Source organism: Zingiber officinale, chromosome 2B (genome assembly GCF_018446385.1).
Source record: "Zingiber officinale cultivar Zhangliang chromosome 2B, Zo_v1.1, whole genome shotgun sequence".
NCBI classification, from domain to species: Eukaryota; Viridiplantae; Streptophyta; class Magnoliopsida; order Zingiberales; family Zingiberaceae; genus Zingiber; species Zingiber officinale.
Window position 1 is genome coordinate 37,935,055 of NC_055989.1, and position 10,518 is coordinate 37,945,572.

Here is a 10,518-nt window from a genome sequence, read left to right on the forward strand (position 1 = left end):
CAAACAAATGCAACATACCACAAACACATGCAACTAGTATCTACTAGGCATGTATGCAAATATATCTCCAAAGATGCACCGCGCATCAAATGCAAAAGTGCATGCATGCTCCATGGTCACCCCCGCCACCTCTCTAGACACCACGACCCCTGTATGGCCGAGAGGCTTGGGTCCGTGACAAACCGAACTAGCCTCCAGTACATGCAGCACTATAGGCGCCCGAAGCGGACGGTCAGCTAAGTAGTTATCTAACTACATAGCTAAGGGTCCCTGACCACTCATAACTCAAACCCTCTGACTACTGTACCCTCAAGATCCACTACTCCAGAGTGGTCGAGGCTGACAGAACACTGAGCGGCTGAATGAGCGCGATAGGACATAGCTCCACTCCCAGCTACCACTCTCCATCAGTGGTAGAGTGGACAGCTATAAAAACTGACAACCCTCTCAACTACAAAGGAGACGATAGTCGTCAGTATGCAATGAATGATGAACATGATATATATATATATAATCATGATACAGACACCGTCATCATCCATGCAAACTCTAACTCCACGTAAGCACTCCACAACATGAATATAGTCGTCATGGTAAATCCACACATCCCACCAAACACATGTACACAACTACACACGTATAATCAACCAAAAATCTCCAATAATCCCACTGGACCCATATACACAGAACGTAAGTACAATCAACATGTATCCTCCAATAATAAATACATCAGACACGTGTATAAACCACAAACATACAATCAACACAACTCCTCCAAAAGTACATAACCAAACACGTGCGCACATATAACATGCAAATGTACGGTCAACATGATGTCTCCTAAAACACATATCATCCTACGTGTAATCCCGGTCATACACACAATCAGCAGGATAATACAAACAACCCGACAATCCCTACAATACATACTCTACACGTGTGAACATAGCAGAGTAGATATCAAGAGTGGAGACTGTATATGAATTAAATAGATCATCACAAGGGTCGAGCATAAGTATCATGCAGGAAAAACAGCAACCGATCATGATATAAGATAAGGCATCCTAATTCATCCAACAACAACCATGTACTAAGTACAAGAAAATCTACATAGAGCCAAGGAAGAAATACCCGCCTTAAATATAGATCGTGCCAAGTAATCAATATATTTATATTTTATTTAGCTAAATTCATATGAATTAAAATAGCTAAATAAAGGCTCTAACCCAATTAGGATTACTCCAATCAAACCTGATCTCTGATAAATCCTCCAAATAATCCTCAATCCAACTCCTTCTAAATTAAACATAATCCAAAATCTATTAATCAATCAATTGTATCATCTCTACTAAACATCCAACATCAATCTTACATAATCCATCTACTTCAATTAATCCAACCCAAAATTAATCACCACTGACCATCACACTAATCAAATCCAATCATTCATAATCATCTCATTATCTCTTATCAATATGAATTAAATCAATACATCTACTCACCACAAATAAATCTAAACAAGAATAACAAAACCCTACAAGCCATAGAAAAACCTAATTTAGCGATATACTAATGAGAAAATCAAAAGTACATCATCAAAATACACTCACCTAGAGATAAGGCAGCTAATCCAATAGTTAGCAGCCTTTCTTTCACTGTCCGGAAGCTACAAAGAACACTACCACCAAATTCCTTCCAAGATCAAATCCAGAATCCAACTATAGAGAAATTGGTTTACTGAACCCCTAACAAACCAAACCTTATTTACCTCAAATGGACCTTCACCACTTCACCAAGACTTCAACAGCTACAAGAACAACCAAGAATCAAATCCCTACATCCCAAGACAAAAATGGAGATTAGATCACTAGAAAACTAATACTAGCCTTACCTTACCCCAATTTCTGCATCGGTAGTCCGTCGATAACCCGGGTCAGCAGCCGATCAATGTCGACGAGAAAGGGGAACTGGAATCCAGTGAAGTGGACCCCCCCTGATCCAAACTCCGACGACGAGGAAGCGCTGGACATCCACAAGAGACAATTAGGGCTTGAATCTCCCCTCCCTCGCCAGGCCCTAGTCTTGTCGTGCCCTAACTTCGCCGGATCATCGTCGATCGCCCACAAGAAACTGTCGAGGAAGCGATCAGTCCACTGGAGAAGGCTTGGGCATCGTAGCTCCTTCGAGATTCCGGTGATGGTCCTTAATCGACACGAGGAGGCCAAGACCCGTCGGGGAAGAGTCATCCTCCGTCGACGTCGGATCGTCCACGAGAGAGAGCAATAGGGAGAGAGGAAACCGAGAGGTGAGGAAGAAGAACCGACCACTTGTCTTTCCTTCAAAGGCCCGGTGGTTGCCTGCACCGGCGACGTCGAGAAGTGGGAAAAAGAGGGGAATCGCCGGGGTGGTGATGAGGCTCGGGACGAACCGGGAAGAAGAATCGGGAGAGGAATTTGGGAATTTAGGGATTATTTAACTTAGGTTAGTTTAATTAACCTTTAAGTTTATTCCTTAATCAACTCCTATTTAAGGGGTATTTCAAACAGGCTTTCACTATACCCCGAATTCATCCCCTCAAAACGAGTCATACGGACTCCGTTTAAATCCCGAAAAATTTCTAAAAATTTCAGAAAAATCCCATATGATTTTTCGTCCAATAATAATTATTATTTAATTTTACTTTATCTTACATTCTCCCCCACTAATAAAAATTTGGTCCCCAAATTTACCGGTCAATTCAGGGATCTTTATCCAAGGGTAACAACCAAGTAACATCCTCTTATACCACCCATCCGAATGAATGGCGATGACTATGTGGGTTATAAGCTCACTCTGCTTCCGCTACTTCCACACTGCAATCTACCCAACTATGGATAAATCAAACACATCTAAAATCCAAAATCCACTATCAATAAATCCTCCAACAGCTGTATAGAGCGCTCAAACAATCCATCAATCTGAGATGAAAATATATACTAAAGTGAAACTCCTAATCCAAAGTCTGCTGTAACCATAATCAAAACCATGACATGAAATCACTGATCTCCATCCAATACAACCCTCAGAGATATACCACAAGGTCCGATAATTTCTCCACAGTATAATCCTAATACTCAATCCAAAAGAATCCGTCCCACAAATCAATGGCTAGGGAGCAAAGTCGTCACCCGACAATGATTACCCAAACCAAAATATCCTCTCTAAGTCTTGGATAATCCCACAACAAAATCCGTCATAACATGCTCCCAACTTCACTTTAGTGTCCAAATCAATGGAGATAATCCTACTAATCACTGATGTTCAGCCTCCACTTGCTGACATAATAGACATCAAGCTACAAAATCTGCGATGTCTTTCTTCATATCATTCCACCAATAAGAGTGCTCTAATGTCTCCACACATCAGATGTCACTCGAATGTATCGCAAATCCAGATCAAGGTGTTTCCTACAGTAACTCCTCTCGGATAAGAAGTGACTCGGAAACACACATAATCTCCCATGAAAATAAAGAATCTCATTCTCATTACACGAGAATTCTCACTACTAGCACGAGACTACTCCGTCATGCTATATCGGAACTGCACCAACTCCCAGATACGATACATCTGTGTAGAGTACAAATCCGTCTACACTAGGAAGTACAACTAAGACAGTGCAGTTAACAACTTCTCGTTTCAACTCCTGAAACTGATCTCGTAAGCATCTATCTAGGAAAAATTCCATACTCATCCTGAACCGTCCAGTTAACGGCATAAATGCTGGAGAAAACCCTCAACTAATCTCTAATAATATCCAGCCAGACCACGAAAGGAACAGCGAATCTCCGGTATAGACTACGCCTACTCTCAACTGATAACCACCTCTATCTCCTGTGGATCCTCCGATATCCCTCTACCAGAGACAATGTGTCCCAAAAACTCGTAAACGACAATCACAATACGTACTACTGAACCTCACATATAGATGTTCCCGACGAAACATCTCTAGAACTATGCGAAGCTAGTGTACATGATCCACTTTGGATAGTGAATAGATCACAACATCGTCGATGAAGACAATGAAAACCGATCCAATCACCCTAGGAATACCAAGTACATCAAGTCCATAAAAACATCAAGGCACGGTATGCCTAAATGGTAACACCAAAGACTCGTAATGTACGTACAACAAACATTCTCAACCGTAAGATCCTCGACAATAAGTCTGTAATCTATCGCTAACTACAAATCACCAAATCCATAAATATCCCAGACATGTCACTCCTCATATCACTATCAACATCAATTACCAAATAATAGATCATCAAGTCAAATATCCACTAATAGATCATCAAAAGACAACCTATCACCACATCTGATCTCCCAATATCCACCAATCATAATCATCCTCAACATCAATCAATCATACCAGATAGTCTCATAAACAATGATAGAGTCAAAGGAAAGCATCCGACCCTCAATACCTACTGCCAACAAACTAAATGTATCCTAAAAAGTCTGTCAAATCTCATCATCTCATCCTTTCTGATAATCAAATATCCATAGTAAAGGAATGTCAATCCAAAATCAAAGGGTCACACAATCTCTTGACTAAGAGTCTACTCATCCAAAGAGCATCAACATCACCCTCATAATCATCCTATATATGTCCCTCGACAAAAGCTGATAAAAGGTCAAACCCTCTAATATGAGATATAGACTACAAGATCTGGTACAATGATCACGTGGTCAAGGTCTTAAGCCACCTGATAGAGACAATATTAGCTGAGCCATCTAATCATTGTCTTGTACCCCATCATACTGTGATTGCTCCACCCTGAGGTTCAGAAACCTCCAGTATCGAGCAATGAACACAAAGATAAAGGAATGCTACAACTGAATAACTGATCAAAATATCTGTCAATTGACGCTCTACCCTTCGAAGATCATCATCTGAAATTATACCTAGTTATGATCGGAACTTCTAGGTATTACTCAACTAATACCACTACCTCCGTATCATTACAGGTCGTAGTTCACTAGGTACATCAAGGATATCTAATCATATCCAATAGTTCCATGAGTCAGGATATCTCATAGAACAACGTTAGGCGAGTCGACTGATCATCGCCTTATAATCCATCATGCTAATGAAAGAAGTAGAGAACTACTCTCTCTCCACACATCTCAAGGAAATCACTAAGTGATGACCTGATCTCCAAAAGCATTCTCTGCTTCTTCCTTCACGTGGTACTGGGTCACGTAAAGGTTAAGCAGCTAATTTCAACTCTCTCACACTAGTACAAATCATATATCCCAATGTACTCCCCAAATTATACACCCTAGTAACGACTGTATCTCATAAGTGTTAAGCATGTAGCTTTACACTTTTCCACATCAGTGGGGTATCCTATCCGAATGTACCTTCTAAGTCAACCAATCAAGTACAGACAGTCCATGGTCACAGTCCCCATGGAATAGGATTCGTCGATCCTCTATAGACTGACTAAGCCGATAATGGTATACGGCCAATTCGGTCCTTTCTACACCGGTACGAGTCAAAATATCTAACCAAGTATGAAACATCCCAAAGATAGGAATCTCTAAAAATAGAGTAAGTCAGTCCCCTACTGGTCGGACCAACAAAATAAATCGGTCAACAATTGTCTAATCCAACAAGAGTAAAACAGTACGCCACTGACAAAACCAACTAAGTCAATCCTCAACAGGAGTAAACCGGTACTCTACTAACTGAGTCAACATGGGTATACTGATATCATTCACTACACAACTAATGATAACCGAGACTGGTATGTGACTCTAAATCTCAACCAACTAATAGTTGCAGTAATTAACACAAATGGTAGTATGATATAACAAATCCCTTGAGACTGTAATCCTTGATCTCCATTAGGTCAACCGTGATCAGTGATTGACCCAACACATGAAATGCATGATACAATCAAATAGGCAAGTACTAACAAGAGAACACTAACACACATCATAACTATATGGGCAACAATACATACACCAACAGAAATGTATGATAACAATATGCAAACATACCTCCTATAGCCTGGAGATGTCTTACTGCTGCCTGGTCCCAAAACCCGAAAAGTCACATCAAGAAAACTGAATCACGAAATCCAAAACACGAATAATAGGCATCGTACCTACTCTGATACCAAAAATTGGTATCCGATAAATCTCGAAAATCCAAAACAAAAACAAAACAGGCATCGTACCCGCTCTGATACCAAAAATTGTCATGCCCCCAAAGGAGTCTCTGCTAGACAAAAATCCGGCAGCATCTCCCCTGTACGGATGACAATATGAAGCATCACTACAAACAAAATATACATCAGCCACATGCAGCTGGAATATTTATATACACAACCACGCAGTTATAATAACAGCCCACACGGCTGGAATGAAACAATCACAACCACGCAGTTATAAATAAAACATCCCACACGGCTGTACTAAAAACCAACACAGCGGAAAAATGAAAACGGAAAGCCCAATACAACACAATCAACACACTGCTAGCCGGCTAGGCTTTATATAACAACCACAACAACAAATACAACAACCCACCAAATACAACAAATACAAATAAAACATATACAAAACTAAAAACGACCTTCGGATGTGACGTAGGACCCGGCAGACAGGATACTCCGAGCGACACCAACCATCTACAGGCTACCTGAAAACATAAATGTATACATGCGGTGGTGAGTATAGGTAACTCAGCGGGTAATAGAAAAGATAGTGCATGGTCCATAAAACAACATGGAGATCACAAGTATACAGCCTCAGTAGGGAATAAGAACATGATCATACTATCATAATCAATGCATCTGAACATACCTGACATAATAACCTGACATAAACTGTACAAACCACAACTAACATAATGGCAGATATATACCCAATCTGGAATCGACACATGGTACAATGATCAGTAAACAAACCGGATCTGCAACAGATATACCCGTGACACCTGTGCAATATAGATACGACTGCATATACATGTAAAATAAATGACATGTATGCAGCATGGCAACCAAATGCAACAATCATATCGCAAACAAATGCAACATACCACAAACACATGCAACTAGTATCTACTAGGCATGTATGCAAATATATCTCCAAAGATGCACCGCGCATCAAATGCAAAAGTGCATGCATGCTCCATGGTCACCCCCGCCACCTCTCTAGACACCACGACCCCTGTATGGCCGAGAGGCTTGGGACCGTGACAAACCGTACTAGCCTCCAGTACATGCAGCACTATAGGCGCCCGAAGCGGACGGTCAGCTAAGTAGTTATCTAACTACATAGCTAAGGGTCCCTGACCACTCATAACTCAAACCCTCTGACTACTGTACCCTCAAGATCCACTGCTCTAGAGCGGCTGAATGAGCGCGATAGGACATAGCTCCACTCCCAGCTACCACTCTCCATCAGTGGTAGAGTGGACAGCTATAAAAACTGACAACCCTCTCAACTACAAAGGAGACGATAGTCGTCAGTATGCAATGAATGATGAACATGATATATATATATATAATCATGATACAGACACTGTCATCATCCATGCAAACTCTAACTCCACGTAAGAACTCCACAACATGAATATAGTCGTCATGGTAAATCCACACATCCCACCAAACACATGTACACAACTACACACGTATAATCAACCAAAAATCTCCAATAATCCCACTGGACCCATATACACAGAACGTAAGTACAATCAACATGTATCCTCCAATAATAAATACATCAGACACGTGTATAAGCCACAAACATACAATCAATACAACTCCTCCAAAAGTACATAACCAAACACGTGCGCACATACAACATGCAAATATACGGTCAACATGATGTCTCCTAAAACACATATCATCCTACGTCTAATCCCGGTCATACACACAATCAGCAGGATAATACAAACAACCCGACAATCCCTACAATACATACTCTACACGTGTGAACATAGCAGAGTAGATATCAAGAGTGGAGACTGTATATGAATTAAATAGATCATCACAAGGGTCAAGCATAAGTATCATGCAGGAAAAACAGCAACCGATCATGATATAAGATAAGGCAGCCTAATTCATCCAACAACAACCATGCACTAAGTACAAGAAAATCTACATAGAGGCCAAGGAAGAAATACCCGCCTTAAATATAGATCGTGCCAAGTAATCCCGCGTCGAGACGCTCGTCCCGAATCCAAGTCCTGCAGAAATCAATATATTTATATTTTATTTAGCTAAATTCATATGAATTAAAATAGCTAAATAAAAGCCCTAACCCAATTAGGATTACTCTAATCAAACCTGATCTCTGATAAATCCTCCAAATAATCCTCAATCCAACTCCTTCTAAATCTAAATATAATCCAAAATCTATTAATCAATCAATTGTATCATCTCTACTAAACATCCAACATCAATCTTACATAATCCATCTACTTCAATTAATCCAACCCAAAATTAATCACCACTGACCATCACACTAATCAAATCCAATCATCCATAATCATCTCATTATCTCTTATCAATATGAATTAAATCAATACATCTACTCACCACAAATAAATCGAAACAAGAATAACAAAACCCTACAAGCCATAGAAAAACCTAATTTAGCGATATACTAATGAGAAAATCAAAAGTACATCATCAAAATACACTCACCTAGAGATAAGGCAGCTAATCCAATAGTTAGCAGCCTTTCTTTCACTGTCCGGAAGCTACAAAGAACACTACCACCAAATTCCTTCCAAGATCAAATCCAGAATCCAACTATAGAGAAATTGGTTTACTGAAACCCTAACAAACCAAACCTTATTTGCCTCAAATGGACCTTCACCACTTCACCAAGACTTCAACAGCTACAAGAACAACCAAGAATCAAATCCCTACATCCCAAGACAAAAATGGAGATTAGATCACTAGAAAACTAATACTAGCCTGGCCTTACCCCAATTTCTGCATCGGCAGTCCGTCCACAACCCGGGTCAGCAGCCGATCAATGTCGACGAGAAAGGGGAACTGGAATCCAGTGAAGTGGACCCCCCTGATCCAAACTCCGACGACGAGGAAGCGCTGGACATCCACAAGAGACAATTAGGGCTCGAATCTCCCCTCCCTCGCCAGATCCTAGTCTTGCCGTGCCCTAACTTCGCCGGATCATCGTCGATCGCCCACAAGAAACTGTCGAGGAAGCGATCAGTCCACTGGAGAAGGCTTGGGCATCGCAACTCCTTCGAGATTCCGGTGATGGTCCTTAATCGGCACGAGGAGGCCAAGACCCGTCGGGGAAGAGTCATCCTCCGTCGACGTCGGATCGTCCACGAGAGAGAGCATTAGGGAGAGAGGAAACCGAGAGGTGAGGAAGAAGAACCGACCACTTGTCTTTCCTTCAAAGGCCCGGTGGTTGCCTGCGCCGGCGACGTCGAGAAGTGGGAAAAAGAGGGGAATCGCCGGGGTGGTGATGAGGCTCGGGACGAACATGGAAGAAGAATCGAGAGAGGAATTCGGGAATTTAGGGATTATTTAACTTAGGTTAGTTTAATTAACCTTTAAGTTTATTCCTTAATCAACTCCTATTTAAGGGGTATTTCAAACAGGCTTTTACTATACCCCGAATTCATCCCCTCAAAACGAGTCATACGGACTCCGTTTAAATCCAGAAAAATTTCTAAAAATTTCAGAAAAATCCCATATGATTTTTCGTCCAATAATAATTATTATTTAATTTTACTGTATCTTACAGATCCTATGGCTGAAGCATAAGGGATCTGATCCATGCGGTCTCTCTCCTCTATAGAAGAGGGACCTTGAGTCTTCGAAAGACTCACACCATGTGACATCGGCAGAAATCCCTTCTTGGAGTTCTGCATGGCAAACCGTAGTAGTACCTTGTCAATGTATATACTCTGACTTAGGCCAAGCAATCTCTTAGATCTATCTCTATAGATCTGCATGCCTAGAATGCGAGATGCTTCACCTAAGTCCTTCATTGTGAAACAAGTCTCTAGCCAAGTCTTGACAGACTGCAGCAAAGGGATGTCCTTCCCAATAAGTAGTATGTCATCCACATACAATATAAGGAAGACAACTGTGCTCCCAACAACCTTCTTGTAGACACAAGGTTCATCTTCATTCTTGATGAAACCAAACTATTTGATTGCATCATCGAATCGAAGATTCCAGCTCCGAGAAGCTTGCTTTAGTCCATAAATGGACCTATGCAGCTTGCATACTCTGTCAGTATGCTGTGGATCTACAAAACCCTCAGGTTGTGTCATATACACATCCTCGAGCAGGTTTCCATTCAGAAATGTGGTTTTGATATCCATCTGCCAGATCTCATAATCGTGGTACGCTGCAATAGCAATCATGATCCGAATGAATTTAAACATCGCTACTGGAGAAAAGGTTTCATCATAATCAATACCATGAATTTGCTTGAAACCTTTAGCTACCAAGCGACCCTTATAAATAAGTCCAT